Source organism: Schistocerca piceifrons, chromosome 6 (assembly GCF_021461385.2).
Source record: "Schistocerca piceifrons isolate TAMUIC-IGC-003096 chromosome 6, iqSchPice1.1, whole genome shotgun sequence".
Lineage (NCBI taxonomy): Eukaryota > Metazoa > Arthropoda > Insecta > Orthoptera > Acrididae > Schistocerca > Schistocerca piceifrons.
In genome coordinates this window covers 364,164,733-364,185,953 of record NC_060143.1, presented here as the reverse complement: position 1 = coordinate 364,185,953, position 21,221 = coordinate 364,164,733, and the positions used below count along the sequence as shown (strand labels likewise).

At 43.2% G+C, this 21,221-nt stretch overlaps 1 non-coding gene across 1 annotated transcript; it reads right to left on the bottom strand.

Moving 5' to 3' along the window:
• Positions 1-18,002: 18,002 nt before the first annotated feature.
• On the bottom strand, positions 18,003-18,077 carry Trnas-cga. Its single transcript has one exon. It is a non-coding gene; the product is annotated as a tRNA-Ser (tRNA).
• Between the last annotated feature and the right edge of the window lie 3,144 nt (positions 18,078-21,221).

Genomic DNA, 21,221 nt, shown 5'->3' with positions numbered 1-21,221 from the left:
GGAAATGTACATTATATTTCAGGCAAAATTGAATCAGCACTCAGTTTGTCCGCATTCAAAGCTAGTCACTACAGTCCTTAAAAGCTTTTCCAAAATTTTAAACTTAAAGTTCCATATCCATATTTTTTTCTCTTTTCAAAAAATCAATAATTTCTTTTTAATTTATTTCGCCACACAGTCCGATGGAAGGGTTTGGGTTTGGCGAACTCCTGGAGGACCTTACCTGCGATCATGAGAAGTGTGGCCCCCATATTGTGCTCAAGAAAACGCTAGATGCGGAGAAATGTGAACATATTTTACGGCCAACCGAGGTGGCCGAGCGGTTCTAGGCACTACAGTCTGGAACCGCGCGAACGCTACGGTCGCAGGTTCGAATCCTGCCTCGGGCATGGATGTGTGTGATGTCCTTAGGTTAGTTAGGTTTAAGTAGTTCTAAGTTCTAGGGGACTGATGACCTCAGATGTTAAGTCCCATAGTGCTCAGAGCCATTTGAACATTTTACAGCATTTTTATATTGTTTACAGTAGAGGAATACTTCAGAGGCGATGATGGATTGTACCATGATCACAGTGTACCCTGTAATAAAGCAGCATTTGTGAGACAATGGTTTGTGGACAACATCGTTCCTGAAATTGACTGGCCTGGCCAGAGTCCCGACCTGAACGTAACGGAACAGCTTTCGGATGAGTTAGGACGTCTATTTCGCTCTAGATCCCGGCGTCGAAGACCACTACCTTCTCTGGCTTCAGCTCTCCACACAAAATGGGCTGCCATTCATTCACAGACATTCACGCACCTCAATAAAAGCATCCCCAGGAGAGTTCACGATGTCACAGAGACGAAGAGTCGGCAATCCAGTATTACTGTCCAGTTATAGGCATTCGGATTCTTTTCATAAGATAATGTGGTACAAGTACGGTAGGTGGGCATATGATCCGATTTAAAAGACGATCCTATCTAAAATTCAGCAAGCTCTCGACTATCCGGATGCGCATTATATGGTGGTAAGTTCTTATGGGACCAAAGTGCTGAGGTCGTCGGTCCCTAAACTTACACACTACTTAATCTAACTTACACTAAGGACAACACACACACCCATGCCCGAGGGAGGACTCGAACCTCCGACGGGGGAAGTCCCGCGAACCGTGACAAGATGCCCTAGACCGCGCGGCTGCGCATTATATGGGTCGCAGGTTATAAGTGCATAGTTAGGCTATTGTGCATTTATAGAATCCGTTTGGGAATGTTGACTGGAATGCACTGTTTGAATCTCTGAAGGTAGTAGCGACAAAATACAGATAGGAGAACGTTATTTACAACTTTTAATATTTTTGGTTTTGCAAGCAACTTATTCAGCTACAAGAAGCACTTCGAGCAATTGAGAAGGCAGCAGTGGGAAGATGACGTAATGTGGCGTGATCAACCGGTGACAGATGGTGTATTCGGTATGAGTATCGTGACAAAGACTGTCTAAATTGTGGTCCTTCTACACGATCGGCTGCTGTGCTCGGAGGTAGCGCGCCAAAATAATAAAATTCTGTTATTAATATTAGAAAAACTTGTCAGTGAACTTACTTGCATTTCATATAAAAGTATCTCTCAATAGCAGGCTATCATTCCATTATTTTAAAAGTGTTAATTACCAGCAGAATAATAAACAATTGCTAAACGAAAAGGTAGACGAAGCTCTTCGGGATATTCGGGTCGCGCCTAACTTGGATGGCGGGTGAGGTGGTTCGGCTGTCAGTGTAGGGCTCGATCTGCAGTCTCTGAGCACAGGCGTGTTGTCCGCCGCGATCGGTATTGATTAAGAACTTAATTAGTAATCACGCAAACACCCAGTTCGTTAATTTGTTTATTCTCTGTGAAAGTGTGAAGAATGGAAATAATTGTGATTCATAAAGTGGAATATAATTGTGCAGTTCTTTGTATTCTATTAATAAAAAGCGAGACACATCCCGTTGAAACAAACCGCTTCAAAATTTAATTATTTATACATTACCACTTCCTCGCTAACAGTTTATTACAGCCGAAAGATAGCGAATTCACTATCTACGTGGTGTTTTCTGCAAGGGGACAACGAGTATAGAAGACTGCAGGGTGGTGAACATTATCCAGAAATTGTGCATTCTACTCAGGGGCGATGGAAGCAACTAGGTAACTTCCGTGCACTGTGGTCTTAGTTAAAGTGAGACAAGTGACATGTCATCTGCCTTAGAAAATAGGGGGTATGAAGGAAGCAAATATTCGAGGGTAGGGACTTATCATACAAACACAAATCCCTCTCGCATTCTCTCTCTTTCACTTTCTGTAAACTTACACAGAAGTCAAAAGAGGCGAAAGACACTAAAACGAAGCAGTGGCTGGGAAGGAAGTGAGACAGGGTTGCAGCCTTACGCAATCTGCACATTGAGAAAGTGGTAAAGGAAACTAAGAAAAATTTGGGAAAAGGAATTAAAATTTCAGTAAGAAGAAGTAACAAAAGCTTTATGGTCTGCCGATGACATTAGAGTTCTGTTAAAGACGGCAAAGGACGTGGAAGAGCAGCTTCAGCAGAATGGACAGTGTCTTGAAAAGATATTATAAGATGACTATCAAGAAAAGCAAAAGAAGTGTAACGGATACCCGAAATAAACAAGGCAGTGCTGAAAGAACTGCATTAGGAAATAAGATATTAAAATTAGTAGGTGAATTTTATTGTTTGGGCAGCAAATAAATAATAATGGCCAAAGTAATGAAGACGCAGACCAACAACAGCATTAAGAACTCCGTCAAATCAGACCTTGCAAGGCCCAACAGAACAGTCATGTCATGTCGTGGCATCCTCAACCGATATACGTCTCTGGATGCGGACACGGAGGGGCATGTGGTCAGCACATCGCTCTCCCGGTCATTATCAGTTTTCGTGAGTGGAGCCGCTACTTCACAGTCAGGTAGCTCCTCCACTCACCTCATAGGTGCTGAGTGCACCTTGCTTACCAGCCGCGCTCGGCAACCCGGACGGTCACCCATCCAAGTGCTAGCCAACCCCAAAAGCGCTGAACTTTGATTATCTTACGGGAACCGGTGTTACACAACAACAATAGCAAAATTAGCATTTCTGATAAAAATCTTGCTAACACATAATATAAGCCTAAGTTTAATTAAATCTTTTGTGGTCTTTTGTGGACGTATTTTTTCTGGTATACAGCCTTTTACGGAAGTGAAATGTAGACGTATGTTTACACGGAATATTAATCAAGGGAATAAGGACATCTGCTGCTAGTGGGCACTGAAATAAATCAATGGGGAAAGTTGAAAATTTGTGCCGAACTGGGACGCGAAACTGGATTGCTCCGTTTCTCGCGAATAGTTGCTTGACCGCCTTTTTTTTTTCTTTCACTAGGCAGTTGCGTTAACCACTGCACTTTTATTTTTTACGCGCTGACCATTGCACTATCTTTTTTTTATATGCAAGTGCTCTACCGCCTTTTTTACGTTTTAAACAGGAACTATAGAAAACAAAAAACTACCTTTTTGTTAGTATTACAAAATGAGATTAACAATTTCTTTATCCATACACATATACAAGCGGAAAGGATAACTATAAAACAGAGTGACGTAAAATTAACATTTTAATAAGCATTAAGCTTTGGAAAGGTAAATATACGTCAGAAATGAAAAACACAATAAAATTACGTTAAAAAGAAATACTTCTCCAACTATGCTTCAAATTTCAATCAATATCTTTCACAAATTAAAGCAAATCCTGGTTAACATACAACATTTAAGTGAAGTTAAATTTCGGTAACAATCACTGCATTGTCATATCACAATTAATATTTCTGTATTGCTTGAAAGCTGATAAACTGAACATTATTCTCGCATTATATAAAGAAAGGAACACACACCGCAATGGAGAATCGTACTTCCAATCACCCCGCTGTTCTGTCATCTGGGTATGGCTACTCGTAAGTATATGATATCCACCGGTTCTCATCTTCCGTTCATTCTCTCTTCACGTCATAATTTAACTTCTCCTACCCTAGACGTTCCAGCTATGCAGGGTCTCTTGAAACGCACTCCATAGGAAGTTCGAGAAATACTGTCGGCATTTCGAGTTGTTCACGATCTTTAGATGTCGTTCCTGTAAAAAAGGTTCAAAAGTCCATTACAATCTTTGGAGTGTCTGAATAAATTGAGCACCGTCTGAAGCCACGTTCGTTTTGGTACGTGGGTAGAACGTCCCTTCCGGGAAGACTATAATCCCTGGCTCAATCTTGCTTTGTCCCATTCGAAGAAAGAAAGAGATCACGTGTGTCGCCAAACGCTACACATCTGCCGAGGGGCCGCATACGAGGCGGTGTTCGTCGTTGTCCAGAGTTTGGCACTGAGGGCAGAATGGTGAATCTGTCATATGAATCGCATGGAGTCTGAATCGAGTGACATTTTTACCATTAACTGTTGGATATCACGTTGCAAGTGTCTCTGTGTCTAAGGAAACATAGTGTATCGATCGCCATACTATTTGCCAATTGCTATGTGGATACTTCCTCCCAATAGGATTGCTGTGTCCTTCGGTCGTTAGTATCCGATAGATGTCAGGCGCCGTTGCAGGTCTGGTTTCCGGCAGAGCCGCCTGAACGTAGCTGTACTCTATAAAAAAAAATTAAAAAAAAATAAAAAGTGCGTTTATGCTGGAGTGACTGGGAAATGTGCTGGATCACCACGGGCGCCATCGAGAAACTGGTGCTAGCGCTTCTATTAAGATTCCTGTCAGACAAGTCTGATGTCTCCACAGTTTTAACACTGTGCTTCTATAGTGGCACCGCTCGATCAAGAATATGCGCAAGACCAAGTCTACCATTCTAAGAGGGAGGGTAAGGGCATCGTATCTTACTTTAAGGCCGCGAGGAGTGCCGTGCGGTCTGAGGCGCCTAGCCTCGGTTCGCGCGGCTGCCCCGTCGGAGGTTCGAGTCCTCCCTCGGGCATGGGTGTGTGTGTTGTCCTTAGCGTAAGATAGTTTCAGTTAGATTATGTAGTGTGTAAGCCTACGGACCGATGACCTTACTAGTTTGGTTCCATAGGAAATTACCACAAATTTCCAATTTCTTATTTTAAACAGTAGCCCTGCACTCACGAAGGAATCGATCGCCGCCAGTATTCATCGCCTCGGCTTTGCGTACACAGTCCCTGCCCGATACAAATTTTCAATTTACCCACGCACTACTGACGTAGGACTTTTGTCTATTACTCTCACCGGGCGTCCCCCCCTAGCTGTTACATATGTTGTGTCCGTTCTTTCAGACATGTCCAGAAGAACAGACACGAGATAAATATTTCACGGAACACTTTGTGTCTGTCTTGAAGCATCTGCCAGATCACTTTCTTCAGCGTATCCGTGACGCTCTAGCCTGCGTCAAACAAAACCTGCGACCATTTGTGCTGCTCTTCTTATACGTTCAGTTTGCTCTGTTAGTCCTATTCTGTATGGGTCCTACACGGCTGAACAGTATTCCAGAATGGGACACACGTTTATGATGCAAGCATTATCCTTTGTAATATTTTCTCAGTACCCTGCCCATGAATCGAGTTCTGCCACCTGCTCTGCCTACGACTGGACCGTGGTGATCGTTCCTTTTATCACCACAGATTTTTATACCCAAGTATTTTTATGAGTTTACAATGTCCAATTGTGACTCGTTGATACTTTAGTCATGGGATGCTACGTTTCTGCGTTTTGTGAAGTTGTTATATTTCTGGCTATTGAAGCCAAATGATTCATTCCTAGGTTTCTCATCTTAGTTGAGAGAACATACATTAGCTAAAGCATGGCGTGAGAAAGTGGAGTGAGGTACGAACAACTGATAGTACTGCGAGTACACTTTCTGCGAAAAATTGCGCCAGCTGTATAATCTTGTAATATGATTCACCTCTTGTGGTAGGAGAGGGAGGGATTACCCTCAGGCCAGCACGCCAAACGTCACAATCTTGTTCATTATTTACTAATAAATTACAATTGAAATTCCATTTGTAGTCGTGGGGGAAAACCTTTAGATACTATGCTATCCCCCATACGCTCAAGATTTCATTTTAATATCAGTTCTGTAGAGCATCTGAATAATGAAATACAGCCTAATCTCTTCGTGTGGCATCGGCTTCCCACCGAATTACTGCCCAGTGAAGTGATTCGTGCTGCCCACCTTAGTCTTGATCAAGGGGCTCCACAGTATAAGTCTGAGAAGAGGGGCCGAAAAGTACAGTATAATGGATTTCAGTGTGCATGGAAAATCGTCCGTCTACGAACAAATCAGAGAGTAACAGAGCTTATAATGCTTTTTTTAATTGGCGAAACATGTAAAATAATTTCCACAATATTCATTAGAGTACAAGAATTATTTCTGAATAATATGGATGATTAGATGTCACGTGTGACTTTTGTAGACTTACACATTTAAAGACGCAACTTTTGTTGTCGTTTTACGATTTTCTTTGAACGCGAAATTAAAAAACTTGTTGGTATTGCGATAAACTTCTGGATTTTCATTTTAATAGATCAGGGGCCCTTAGCCGTTTGATTAGTGGTTTCATAGCACCATCACAGCAAGAATAGCGGATTCAAAACCTACTTGCTACTTCTGTGCACGGATGAGAACATTTGAAGACGCCAGGTACTTGGACATTGCAGAATTTCAGTGTTTGCTTTTATCCGGCAAGACACAAATAGGCCCCTCATACGTCTTGCTACTGCAGTACAAATAGAGACACTTATGTGCAATCTGTGGTAACACAGAGAAAGGATCCGCAAAGCGCATGTGCTCTGAATACTAACGTACATCACATTCAGTTGCAAGAGGATATTTTAATAAACACGCGCTGTGTTGCAGAGTATACCGTACATGACCTTCCATGCTGACATTATGCACACGCGTTTCGTGGAATATCGCTGTGAAGCGTACAATTTTATATTTCTGAAAATTCATTTTGAAGTCTTATGACGAACTGACTTTATCTACATCAACATCTATGTGATTACTCTGCTGTTCACAATAAAGTGTCTGGCTGAGGGTTCAATGAACAACCTTCAAGCTGTCTCCATGGTTCCACTCTCGAACGGCGAGCGGGAAACAACGAGCACTTAATTTTTTCTGTGCGAGTCCTGATTTCTCTTATTTTATCGTGATGATCATTTCTCCCTATGTAGGTAGGTGCCAACAGTATGTTTTCACAATCGGAGAAGAAGACTGGTGATTGAAATTTCATGAGAAGATCCCGTCGCAACAAACAACGCCTTTGTTTTAATGATTGCCATTCCAATTCACGTATCATGTCTGTGCCACTATCTCCCCTACTTCGCGATAATACAAGACGAGCCGCCCTTCTTTGAACTTTGTCGATGTCATCCGTCAGTCCCACCTTATACGGATCCCACACCGCACAGCAATACTCCAGAATAGGGCGGACGAGTGTAGTGTAAGCAGTCTCTTTAGTAGATCTGTTGCACCTTCTAAGTGTTCTTCCAATGAATCGCTGTCTTTGGTTGGCTCTACCCACAACATTATCTATGTGATCGTTCCAATTTAGGGTATTTGTAATTGTAATCCCTAAGTATTTAGTTGAATTTACAGTCTTCACATTTGTGTGACCTATCGCTTAATCGTACATCTTGTGAATAACTTCACACTTTTCTTTATTCAGGGTCAATTGCCACTTCTCGCACCATAGAAATATCTTATCTAAATTATTTTGCAATTCGTTTTGATCATCTGACGAATTTACAAGAGAGTAAATGACAGCATAATATGCAAGCGATCTAATAGGGCTACGCATATTGTCTCCTATGTCGTTAATATAGATTGGGAACAATAGAGTGCCTATAACGCTTCCTTGGGGAACGTCGGATATTACTTCTGTTTTACTCGATGACTTTCTGTCTATTACTACGAACTGTGACATTTCTGACAGGAAATCACGAATCCAGTCGCACAACCTGAGGCGATATTCCATAGGCAAGCAGTTTGGTTAGAAACGCTTGTGAGCAACGGTGTCGAAAGACTTCTGGAAATCTAAAAATATGGAATCAATTTGACATTCCCTGTCGATGGCACTCATTACTTCATGATTATAAAGAGCTAGTTGTGTTTCACAAGAACGAGGTTTTCTGAATCCGTGCTATCAACAAATCGTTTTCTTCGAGGTAATTCATAATGTTCGAACACAGTATACGTTCCAAAACCCTACTGCAAATCGATTTTAGTGATATAGGCCTGTAATTCACCGGATTACTCCTATTTCCCTTTTTGGGTATTGGTGTGACTTGAGCAATTTTCCAGTCTTTAGGTACGGAATTTTCTGTGAGCGAGCGGTTGTGTATAATTGCTAAATATGAAGCTATCGCATCAGCATACTCTGAAGGGATACTTGTGCTCCTTTTTAATGACGGTATTTCAGTACAGACAACTGCATCAGGGGTGAGACGTGTACTAGGATCGTGTGAAAGATGAACAAAATAGTTGACCCGTTGGGCGTATGGTTCCCTTGCCAGAACACTTCAGTTCACAAGGTCTCTTGACCCTACGTGCGAAGTTAGGCCCAAGGCAAAATATAAATAGATTTTTTTTACTGTGGCATATAACAAAATTCTAGTCAGTTGAGGTCCAAAACACGCTTGGATACTAAAGTCATTTCAAAACAACGATATTATGCAGCATTGTGTGGTGGCGTGCTGTTACGTGCTCCAAAGCCGAAAGCCCCGCTGGCTACTGGTGCGCCACAGACAGAGGCCGCTGGTGAGCGTCACGAGGGCAACGCATAGCCCCGCCGTTGCCTCAGTCAACCTTGCGCCGCGCCTGAATCACCGGCACTTCCTGGTCTGCAGAATTCCCCGAGCCTTTGACCAACTGCTTGTTCTACATCACTGCAGCCGCTACTGGAAACTAAATGTACCGTTGCTTCCTAATAAACTGTCATTCAGTAGCCCGTCTAATGGGACTCAGTCGTTCAGCGACATTCACGCCGACAGGTGGCAGCTAGGACGCGAAGTAGAGGCGCGGCGAAAGTTTAAGGTCCAGCTGTTTCCTTGTTTTGTTTACAAAAGCGGGCTTCCACCGACACATCCACAACTCCTGTGGATAAACGGAGTGTTTCAAAATAACGTTTAAAAAATTTGGGTACAGGTTCCTTACACTAAAACAAGGAAAAAATGGCCAGTAAACACGGCCTCTAAAATGCATACCTTGAGAGCTCTGAGCACTTGTTCAGTAGCATAGATGTCCTTCATTGTAGCGAAAATGAACAAGTGCGCGTAGCTGTCAAGATATGCATTTTAGAGCCCATGTTCACTGGACAATCTTTTCTTGTTTTAGTCCATAATACCTCCCCAAAACAAGTGAAGCAAAGAGGGTGACATGAAGAGCTGCGGTTCGCAGTATAGAGGATGAGCAAGTGCAAATAGCTCTTAAGGTATGCGTTTTAGAGCCCATGTTTAGTGGACTTTTTCCTTGTGTTGGAGTAAGAAAACTGTCCCCAAATTAATAAAACGTCATTTTGAAACAACCTACACGTATCTTGTAGTTGCTGGTTGTCTAAGGCTCCAGGTCCACGGGTCCATTTTAAGTATGAGGTGATTTGCCTTTATAAATAACAAACAAAAGTTTTGAGAAATGTTTGTTTACTACGGTTCTGTACTAAAACAAGGACATCTTGTACTTGGCTTAGGTAGTGTTGCCAACCTACACCACTCGAAAAAAAAACTGAATCACCCAAAACACACAGTCCGATATCAATCGTGCACACCATTCAAAATGGCTCTGAGCACTATGGGACTTAACATCTGAGGTCATCAGTCCCTTAGACTTACTAAGGACATCACACACAACCATGGCCGAGGCAGGATTCGAACCTGCGACGTAGCAGCAGCGCGGTCCCGGACTGAAGCGCCTAGAACCGCTCGGTCACAGCGGCCGGCGCGCACCATTCGCAGCTACGCAACTGATTACAGTTGCAATTCTCTATGACAGCTAGAACGGCTACAAGATTGCGTTAGTGTAGTTACTAGTCCTGGTAGGGTACATAAGAACCGTAAATACCATCAGATATTGAGCGATCACTGTGAAGGAGCCAGAATTCATGTGTACTCATATGGGGCAGTGTTATCAGCACCTTACGTGATTTGAAACGAGCCTCACTGTTTTTCTCCATTTGACTGGCTGAGCGATACGTGCAGTATTCAGATTTGCGCGACATTCAGATGTTACAGTGGCCTGATGTTCGACTGCACGAGAATGTGAGGGCAGGCATACTCGGCGTCGAGGTTCTGGTCGACCACGTGTGACCACCACATGGGCTGCTAGCCGTTTTGTGCACCAAGCAGACTGTAACCCATTCCACATCTGCGTCTGCCATCCGAGAACAAGTAATGGACTCCCTGCAACATTGTATCCCGCATCATTGGTCGGAGTCTAGTAGCAACAGGGTTGGTGTATTATCGCCTCATGCATAGGCTGCTGCTAAGAATACAACAGAGTCCGATGTGTCGGGAAGTGTGGACTGCTGACGAATCACGTCGCAATATACAGTATTCTGGGATGAATGACGGTTCTGCACCACCCCAGATGACCAGTGTCTGCGAGTACGGCGGCGACTTGGGGACAGGTCCCATTCTTCTAATGTTTTGGAGAGACGCAGCTGTGTTACTCCTGGCGTCACGGTCTTGGGAGCCATCGAATATGATTTCAGGTCACGGCTGGTAATGACTGACGGAAGTCTGACGGCACAAGCGACAGTATCGGAGTGCTATTTTTCAACAGGAACATGTTCGTCCATACATGACACGTGTCTCTATGAACTGTCTTCGTGATGTTGGGGTACTCCAGTGGCCGCAAGATTTAATGAATTCATATAATTTAAATAAGAGAGTGATGGTCTCTATGAAAAACTATACATAATAGTGACTGACCACAATGAGATTGAAGTGTGTACTTGCATTCACAGCGTGATAGTGCATCCATGTAAATCTGAAGAATTTTGCAGTTACGTCTATTGGAAAATGATCATTGTAAAGCGATTTCACACTTTTTATTGCCCCATAGTTTTAGGTACTTGCATCATGACACATATACTTACAAATAGTTTGGATGGAGGGATCAATTATATGCTGTGTATTTCACATTTAAATTTTATCTCCATGAGCAATGCCATCTATTTTTTATGGGACAGAGATCTACCTGTAGGGCAAATGCAATTGACAATATACTAGTCTCAAGGTAACTTTGTTATATTTTCAAAACCGGTGTAATTTACCCCTCCCTTCCTACCACCCTCCTCCTTCTCACTCCTCCTCTCCACTTCCCCCCCCCCCCCCCCCATTTCATTCTTCCTCCTCGTTGCTATCTATGTTTACCTCACTTCACCTTCACCCCCACTTCATCCCTATTCTTCCATCCCCTCCTTTCTTCTCCCCCTACCCACATGCATTATAACGATTCGTTCCTACCTTTCTTCCCTTCGTTTCATGTACTCATGAAAAAGAGCATATATGAAAACGTACACAATAATTAATTTGATTAATGTTACTGTTAATTAACGTTAATGCTAATCCATGAATATTATATAATTTAAATAGGTTCCTAATGTTGTCCTTGACGCAATGCGTACAGTAGTCAATTTTTACAAGGAGACTACGGCCGTTTACATTTTGTAAGTAAAGTCAACAACTTTGTATCTGCACTACGATATTAAACCAATGTATGGCGTATCGATCTATTAAAGAATAATTTAAAGTAATTTTAGACATTTCATCACTGTACTTTCTGATTTTCGGCCTGCCGAATGCTTCTGTAAATATTTTTAACGGAGATATGGATTATGAGCTTTGTATTTACTATATACGAGCAAGCTGAATTTTGTCTCCATAAGCAATTCCAGCTATCGGTTAGTAATGTAACTCTAATTAGTACTTATCTCTAAAAGGAAATCCCTCTATCGGTTTGTGTTGTAATCCACTTAATTCTTTAACAATATAATTAAGTACTTGTAGGATAAATGGTTACTTCGTTTTTATTTTTTAAATTTCTGTGCACAAGTCTATACGTAATTGGCAGACATACCGCTACCCTAGCACTCTCTCATCAGTTACAAAGTAGCACAAGCCAGTACCTCAACACAAGACTGGGTGTCAGCAACTGATTGAAGACTAATCTATAGCCGCTATCAAGAAGAGCAAAACTAGACATTACACAAGCGACGTTAATTATCGTTCACAGGGTTTAGGTTTACACCAGTGTTTAAAGACAGAGCAGTGCAGGGGCGATCGAAAAGTTCCCTTTTAAGGGCGTTGCTGCAGAGTATACGCAACGTAGCGCGACTCTGATGCGAGTATATAAGCACCGACATGTAGGCAAGGAATTAGTTGGCATTCGTGTCTTTCCGACTTTCGCACGGTAAATGCATAAACGTAAACTACGACGACGTTATCATCAAATGCATCCAAACAGGACCAACGTGCTGCTATTCTTTTCTTGACTGCCGAAATATGTGACATGTCTGTTGAAAACCACAATTGTGGAATGATGCGTCAAAAGTTCCGTGCTGGTTCGACACAAGACACTATAAATCGCACAAATCTAAGGGCTGTCAATTCGACTAAATACCTAGGAATTACAATTACGAGCGACTTAAACTGGAAAGACCACATAGATAATATTGTGGCGAAGGCGAAACAGAGACTGCGCTTTGTTGGTAGAACACTTAAAAGACGCGACAAACCCACTAAAGAGACAGCCTGCATTACACTTGTCCGTCCTCTGCTGGAATATTGCTGCGCGGTGTAGGATCCTTACCAGGTAGGATTGACGGAGGACATCGAGAAAGTGCAGTGAAGGGCAGCTCGTTTCGTGTTATCGCGCAATAGGGGTGAGAGTGTCACTGATATAATACGCGAGGTGAGCTGGCAGTCACTGAAACAAAGGCGGTTTTCTTTGCGGCGAGATCTATTTACGTAATTTCAATCACAAACTTTCTCTTCGGAATGCGAAAATACTTTGTTGACACCCACCTATGTGGGGAGAAATGATCATCATAATAAAATAAGAGAAATCAAAGCTCGAACGGAAAGATTTACGTGTTCCTTTTTCCCGCGCGCCGTTCGAGAGTGGAATGGTAGAGAAGTAGTATGAAAGTGATTCGATGAACCCTCTGCCAGGCACTTAAGTGTGAATTACAGAGTAACCATGTAGATGTAGAAGACACCGGTCGATCTGGGAGGTCAGCCGCATCCACTACGGACAAGTGGGGGGCATTCGAGCACCCGCCCTCTTGTCCTGGTCTCTTCCCAGGCGATTTTCACGCCTACGGTAACTAAAAAAAGGTCTTGAAGTACAGACCATTCCTATCGGTAGAGGATATGCAGCAGGCAGTTACAGACTTCCTCAAAGAGCAGGACACTGTGTTTTACTAAACGTGTATCTCAACATGGTGTGTCGGTGGGATTGTTACCTCAATACTCACGGCGATTTTGCTTGATGGGCGTAAACTGCCCCTGTGTGAAATCAAGGCACATCATAACAGCAACTACTCGGCGGTGGGGAGTTCTCTTCCTGCCAAATTTATATGCTTGACTTCAAGTGCATTTGGCAAATACAATAACATGCGGATTAGACTAATATGAGAAAGTTTAAAGTAATTGCTGTCCCTAGCACAAGTGCATTTTTGGGCCCCCACCGGCATATTTTGTACGGCTATTAGGTCCCTTGCGTGTAGGTCCAGGTTCATTGTAGTGTCCACTTCATCAGAAATGATACTGAAATCTGTGCATGGCAGTCTCATCAGGCTCTGCGTGAGGTGTAAGATTGCGCTCGCATTGCTTACATCACCAGTAGTTTTTTGTGTTTGCTTTGTGTCCCAACCCAGCGTATTCGTGGGTCATGTCTTTTGAATTTTGTCCTCTGAGCATTGTCGTCTGATTTTTATAATTGTGATTGTACTTTTCCCTGCCACATTGCAACAGTTCAAGGAAACTCGGGAGGTTTTTAACTTTCGCAGATTCAGTCTCGTATCTTCTTGAGTCTTAGAAAAAAAAATCACTTTTGCAGTTTGTTGTGTACATAGTTCCCCGTAGTCAGCGCGTACACAACTTTCCCACTAGAGCGCGCCCCGCTAAGCACAACAGCGCAGGCGCAGCGCTCATCCGTCTCCGCACTACGAGATGGCGCGGTCTTACAGACGGACCAAATTCTGCTTCCGCCGATCCGCGTATTAATATGTAACGCAGCCAATGAGATTGCTGCTAACGTAGAACCTTTTCTCCTCGCGGATCACACTCGCGCAGTGATACCTAAACGCTCGAGGTATTATAACGTGTGTACAGACCTCTGATTAGTCAGTCAGCATTAGGCTATAGTCAAGTTTCAGTCTGCGCCTAATAAGATTATCATATTCCTGTACATAGCCATGAAGAGAAATGTATAGACACTTTGTCAAGTATCAGAGATATGTGAGAATAAGATTAACGTACCAAGACCAAAGGAACTTCAGATTGTCAGTTGTAAACAGCATCCAGAATCAAGTTACCTAATGTCTATATTTTTTATTATTTTAATAAATGTGTGTGAAAATTAATCAAGTTCTGTTTAAAGTTGGTCACCATCAATCTGCTACTCTAAGTGTGCAAGTGGCATTTCTATCGTCTGACCTAACGGCAGAAGATAAACACGCCACGATAAGACCACGAGACATATTGCTGACACTCGCCTACTTCGTCAGAGCGACAAGTCAAATAATCTGATGGTGTGTGTACCGAAGGTCTTACAGTACGCACACCACACAGTTCAACAGTAGCAGCAACACACACATTCGTTTTTAAAACAACGATTTGTCTTCCTCATATTGAATATTTAATACACAGAATTTTCACACTGTTCAAGCCACGTCATGTCTGAGTTCAAACTCGAGCTTTCTAAGACATTCATAATCTTCTTTATCAGCGGCAAGGGCGTATTTCTGGAAGGAAATGGCTGGGGAGGAGACAGCAGCTGACCACCCTCCACTCCCCCCCCCCCCCTCCACACACACACACACACACACACACACACACACACACACACACACACACACACACACACACACACAGAGAGAGAGAGAGAGAGAGAGAGAGAGAGAGAGAGAGAGAGAGAGAGAGAGAGATATAATGTTCTTTGCAAACCGAATCCGCTGTCTGTCGCATCAGAGACGTATTAATTCAGCTGAAAGAAAAAAGTACGTGTAGGCAGAAAAACTTGGCGTGAAATCTGAGAAGGCTTCCGCCACTGCTCTCCCAGAAAATAAAAAAATTGAGATGGCTCCGCGTTGCTGAAGCTTCTGGAGGTGTTTTGGGAGTGCAGTTCATCTGTAAACAAAATCACATATTGGACCGCAGTGTAAGCAATTTTAGAGAATGCATCCAGCGTTCGGAATCCTTATTTAAAATTTGTGGCAAGAGCTTACGGGACCAAACTAATTCGAACCTCCAACGGGAGGGGAGGGGGGAAGGGGGGGGGGGGCAGCCGCGCGGACCGTGACACGGCGCCCTAGACCGCGCGGCTACCCCGCGAGACCGAATCCTTATTAAACACGCGTGAGCGCAGGCATCTAAAGAAATCAGAGACGTAATGATAGTATAGTGATAGGTTAGGATAGATTGCTATAGCCCATGCGGAAATGTAACAGAGATCTTCAGGGAACTTGAATGGGAATATATGGGAAAATTGGCAGACGCTGTTCTAACATTAACCTGTTGGGTAAATTGGAGAACAATATTAGAGGAAGACTACTTCCACCACTGTTTATCTCGTGTGGGTATCTTGAGAGAAAGATAAGAGTGATTACGACGCTTACAGAGGCATATAAACGGTTCAAACGGCTCTGGGCGCTATGGGACTTAACTTCTGAGGTCATCAGTCCCCTAGAACTTAGAACTACTTAAACCTAACTAACCTAAGGACATCACATACATCCATGCCCGAGGCAGGATTCGAACCTGCGACCGTAGCGGCCGCGCGGTTCCAGACTGTAGCGCCTAGAAGCGCTCGGCCAACCCGGCCGGCAGAGGCATATAGGCAGTTACTTTTCCCCGCTCAATAAGTGAGTAGAAAAGGACAGAAAACTCCACCACGCACCGTACAGTGATTTGCGGATACCAAAGGAACGGCTGATGTAGGAGAGATGTGTGCAGTTCTCTGCTCCGGACCACCTGCGCGGCGTGGAGTTTGTGACCAGTGGCTCTGCAGGTGCACCCGGCGCGCACGCGAGGAAGCAGAAACCGGGCGGCTCTCGCAACTCTTCGTGACTCACCCACCACTCCGCTGCGGGCCAGCCTTTCGCCAGACGCGGCCATTCAGCCGCGTCGCGGACCGTTTCCTAACCAACCGCGTTTAATTGCCGAACGTCTGGCTCCGATTATCGATTTCTGACGCTTTCCGACCGGACTTCAGTGCCGTTTGCCCTTTGTTCCCGATCAGCAGACCGTGACTTCATCAGCCCTTAGTTTTGAAAAGCGGCCGTGATGCGTCGGAAATATCGATTACATGATGATATCGATACTCATCTATTGACACATCGATACATTCCGATCCCACATCGTTAATACTGAAATTCTTTACGAATTATATCCATACTGAAATATCGATATTATACTATCGAATATCGATGCTTTACTCAGATAATAGAGAGTTATTGCATTTTGAACGTACTTGTACTATATATTATAACGCGCACGACAGACGCAGCCTTTCCGGTAATTACTGACTTGATTACGTGAAAAGATACAGCCACGTTCCTCTTCAAAGTTGCGCATTGTTACCTCGCCGCGCATGTACAAAAGTGATTGCAGAAACTGTTTTGCGTGATGTTGCGACGGATAAATTTGATGACGATGACAAGTAGGTAAGCGTGACACTATTGGCAAAAAAAAAAAAAAAAAAAAAGGGGGAGACAAAACGTGCAAGCAGAATCGTTAAAGCTGGGTAGGACGATGGCGTGCTTGCTGCGAGGGAAACGAGACCGACCGGAGTGGAATGCAAGTATCTAACGCAAAGAAGAAGAAGAAGAAGAAGAAGAGACAAAGTAAAAAAAAAAATGGTTCAAATGGCTCTGAGCACTATGGGACTTAACATCTGAGGTCATCAGTCCCCTAGACTTAGAACTACTTAAACCTAACTAAGCTAAGGACAACACACACATCCATGCACGAGGCAGGATTCGAACCTGCGACCGTAGCACCGGTGCAGTTCCTGACTGAAGCGCCTAGAACCGCTCGGTCACAAGGCCGGGAAGAGGCAACGTACAAGCAATAATTTCCCACTAACGATAAATGATGGGTGATCAAACATTTTTCATTTGAGGGTGTTCCTGCTACATATGTGCAACTAAGCGCGACTCCGATGCGGGTAGTATTATAAGCACAGACTGTAGACAAGAGATTAGAGCGCCTTCGAGGCTTTTCGACGTGCTTGCGGTGAATGCGGAAGTGCGAACTACGCCGTCTTTATTACCAGATGCGTCCAAGCAGGACCAACATGCTGTTATTCTTTTCATGGTTGATTCGAGCCCTGTGTACGTGTATACATAATGTACTTTTTCCCTTGGTGGACATGAATGTGAAATGTATAGATGACATGTTTTTACGATAAAGTATTGTATGAGTAACCTGCAAATTTTACCAAGGAACAATATATTATGCTATAATGTATGCCTGTTCCATGGAATTGAGTTTCTGTGTTTGAACTCTGACCTCTTTTGTCAGTACTATTCTTCTTCTTGGCTTATGACCTGGACGCGAACCGTAAGGAGCGTTTAACGAAGAAGGTTCGTCTTGCTGTATCAGCAAATGTAAGTTATTAACAAAACTGAAAATAGGGATGTTTGTGACTTAAAAATTGTGTCCGTGTTGAAATCATTTGTAATCCTAAACCTTGCTTGTCTAGAGTAGACATGGGCGCCATCTTAAAAAATAATTAAGAGCTTGAAAATTCCTGGCAGATTAAAACTGTATGCCGGACCGAGACTCGAACTCGGGTCCTTTGCCTTTCGCGGGCAAGTGCTCTACCAACTGAGCTACCCAAGCACGACTCACGCCACGTTCTCACAGCTTTAATTCCGCCAGTACCTCGTCTCCTACCTTTGACTTTCTTTTAACTCATCGTAGAGACGTGCCGCCGGTTAGAAAACTAAACCTTTCTTTCAGATTCTACGAGCCTGGCGGTCGCTGCAAATAATTTAATAAGATTCACTTTCAGATTTTCTCAAAGTTGCGACATAGCATCCCAGGCAGGGACGCCTGGTCACAAGATTCTAGTTCTGGTATAAGATTTCATTTGCAAAAGCTGCGCTTGTCATCTTATATTGGGAATCAAGATGAAACCACGATTTTGAGTTACGGAATTTATTGTTGTACAGTGAACGGACTGGTGAAATATTCTCTGGTGCTATAAGCACAGAACTTTTAACTTGACGTCGACTACGCATATATTAAAGAATATCTGTGGTGTTTTAATAGTTAAACAAATGAGTATTTACAATTTCGTAACCCCTGATAACTGAGCTAGTTTACTGAGTGCTAGTACACGTCGGGCTAAATTAAACAACATATCACACGGTTAATAATATTCCTACATTAGTTATTTCTCTTTTATGCTGAGCCATTGCATTAATGTGTGTTTCTTTTTTATATAAGTCACGGTTCATATTCATTCTATTACATTACACTGATAGTAAAGAAAAAGAATCACCACGATTTTTATTTTATTACATTACAATGAGTGCAGCGCAAGTGCAGTTTTCTTGGCTGCCGAAGGACAAACACCGGTAGACATTCACTGGAGGAGGAGAACGAGGAGATTAGTGTTTAATATCCGTCGACAACGAGGTCATCCATGCTCAGATTACGGAAAACCAACTAAGATTAGGGAAGGATGGGGACGGATATCGGCCGTGCCCTTTCAAAGGTTCTATCCTGGCATTTGCCTGCATCGATGTAGGAAAATCACAGAAAACCTAATTCAGGATAACCAGACGCGCGTTTTAACCGTCGTCCTCCAGAATGCGAGTCCAGTGTGTCTATTGGAGAATGTAAAATATGTATTGGGCAGCATATTTCTGGAAAACCACCGTTTTGGAACGGTACGCCGAGTATCTTGCTGGTCACGATTCGACACACGGAGCCAGCAGAAATTACGACAGTGGGAGGCACTCAAGTGCTGATCTCTTTCTAAGCTATTATCATGTTTTCGGTCCCTTGAAAAATGTCTTGAGGGATCTGGGATTCCAGTCGGACGAGGACGTACAGAAGACAGTTACGCACTTCTACACACAGCAGATCACGGTGCTTTACCAAACAGTTTACCAATAGTCCAGCCTGGTGCGCCGGTTGAATGATCATCTCAGTGCTCACGGCGATTTTGCCTGTTTGGCATACCGACCCTGGACTGTACGGCCTTCGAAATGAAAATTTTTGATCGCTCCTTATACAAGAAATACTTTGGGAAATACAGAACTCTGAAAACGTATGAATCATTTATGGTAGTCCTATATAGTATCAAATTATAAGATTAGTGATGAACAACTTGAGCACATGAAGAATGTGTGCAATAAAGGCGAAACGTCCTGGGAAATAGTCCCTGTCTCACTACCACACAACGCTGTGCTCCAAACGTACATTCCCAGAAATTTCTTCCTCAAATTAAGATCTACGTTTGATACAGGTAGAGTTCTCTTGCCCAGGAATGCCCTTTTTGCCAGTGCGGGTCTGCTTTTTACGTCTTCCTTACTCCGTCCGTCACGGGTTGTTTTGCAGGCTAGGTTGCAGAATTCCATGAAGTTCTTCACCAGCTTCTTGATCACCAGTGATGCTGTTAAGTTTCTCACTGGTTTCATTCCTGTTTTTTTTCTTTGATTTACTCTCAATCCACATTCTGTACTTATTGGACTTTATTCCATTCTTCTTCCTTTCACTGGGGATAGCAATGTCATCTGTGAATCTTATCACTGATATCCTTTCACCCGGAATTTTAATTTTATTCTTGAACCTGTCTTTTATTTCCGTCATTGCTGCTTCAATCTATAGATTGAACAGTAGTGGCGAAAGACTACATCCCTGTCTAATTACCTTTTCAATCCGTGCATTTCGTTCTTGTTCTTTCACTCTTATTGTTCCCACTTGGTTCTTATACACACTGTCTATTACCAGTGTTTCCCTACAGCTTATCCCATTGTTCTCAGAATTTCTGACATCTTGCACTATTTTATACTGTCGAACGCCTTTTCCAGGTCTACAAATCCTATGAACGTGTCTTGATTTTTCTTCAGTGCCGCTTCCATTGTCAACCTCAACGTCAGAACTGCTCCTCTTATGCCTTTACCTTTCCTAAAGCCAAACTGATCATCACGTAACAGATCTGCAATTATCTTTTCCATTCCTCTGTGTATTATCCTTGTCAGCAGCTGGAATGCATGAGCTGTTAAGTTGATTATGCAATAATTCTCGCACTTCCCGGCTCTTGCAATTTTCGGAATTGTGTGGATGATATTTTTCCAAAAGTCTGATAGTACATCGCCAGTCTCATACATTATGTGAGTAGTCGTTTTGTTGCCACTTCCCCAATGCTTATAGAAATTGTGATGTAATGTTATCTATGCCTTCTGCCTTATTTGGTTTTAAGTCTTCCACAGCTCTTTTAAATTCTGATTCTAATACTAGATCCCCTCTCTCTTCCCTATCGTTTCTTCTGCTATCACGTCGTCAAACAAGTCCTCCATCTCACAGAGCCCCTTAGCGTACTGTTTCCACCTATTCGCTTTCTCCTCTGCATTTAACAGTGGAGTCACCGTGATACAAAGGGATATCGGTTGTTGACCTGGCAAGGACGTTCTCCTGATCTCTGAGCCACTGAAACCGGTCTGTTCATGGGTTGCCGAGTCCCTTGCGCGACACCATTCACCAGCAACTACAATTAATAAGCTCTGGCACGCACCTCGTGCAGTAGGGGGTGACGTATCCGTATCTGGCATCCAAGCTCAGTTCTGCTCGAATTCCAGTCGGGTTAAAGCCGAGGTTGCTGCCAGATATGTCAGCATCTGTAGCTATACTAATAATAAAACCGTAAAACCATCGTGTCTGTCTGTTTGAACACGCTAATCTGCTAATCTCCAAAACTACTAGACGAATTTTCATGGGATTTTCACAGCTTAGCACTTCGGCTGGTTACCTTAGT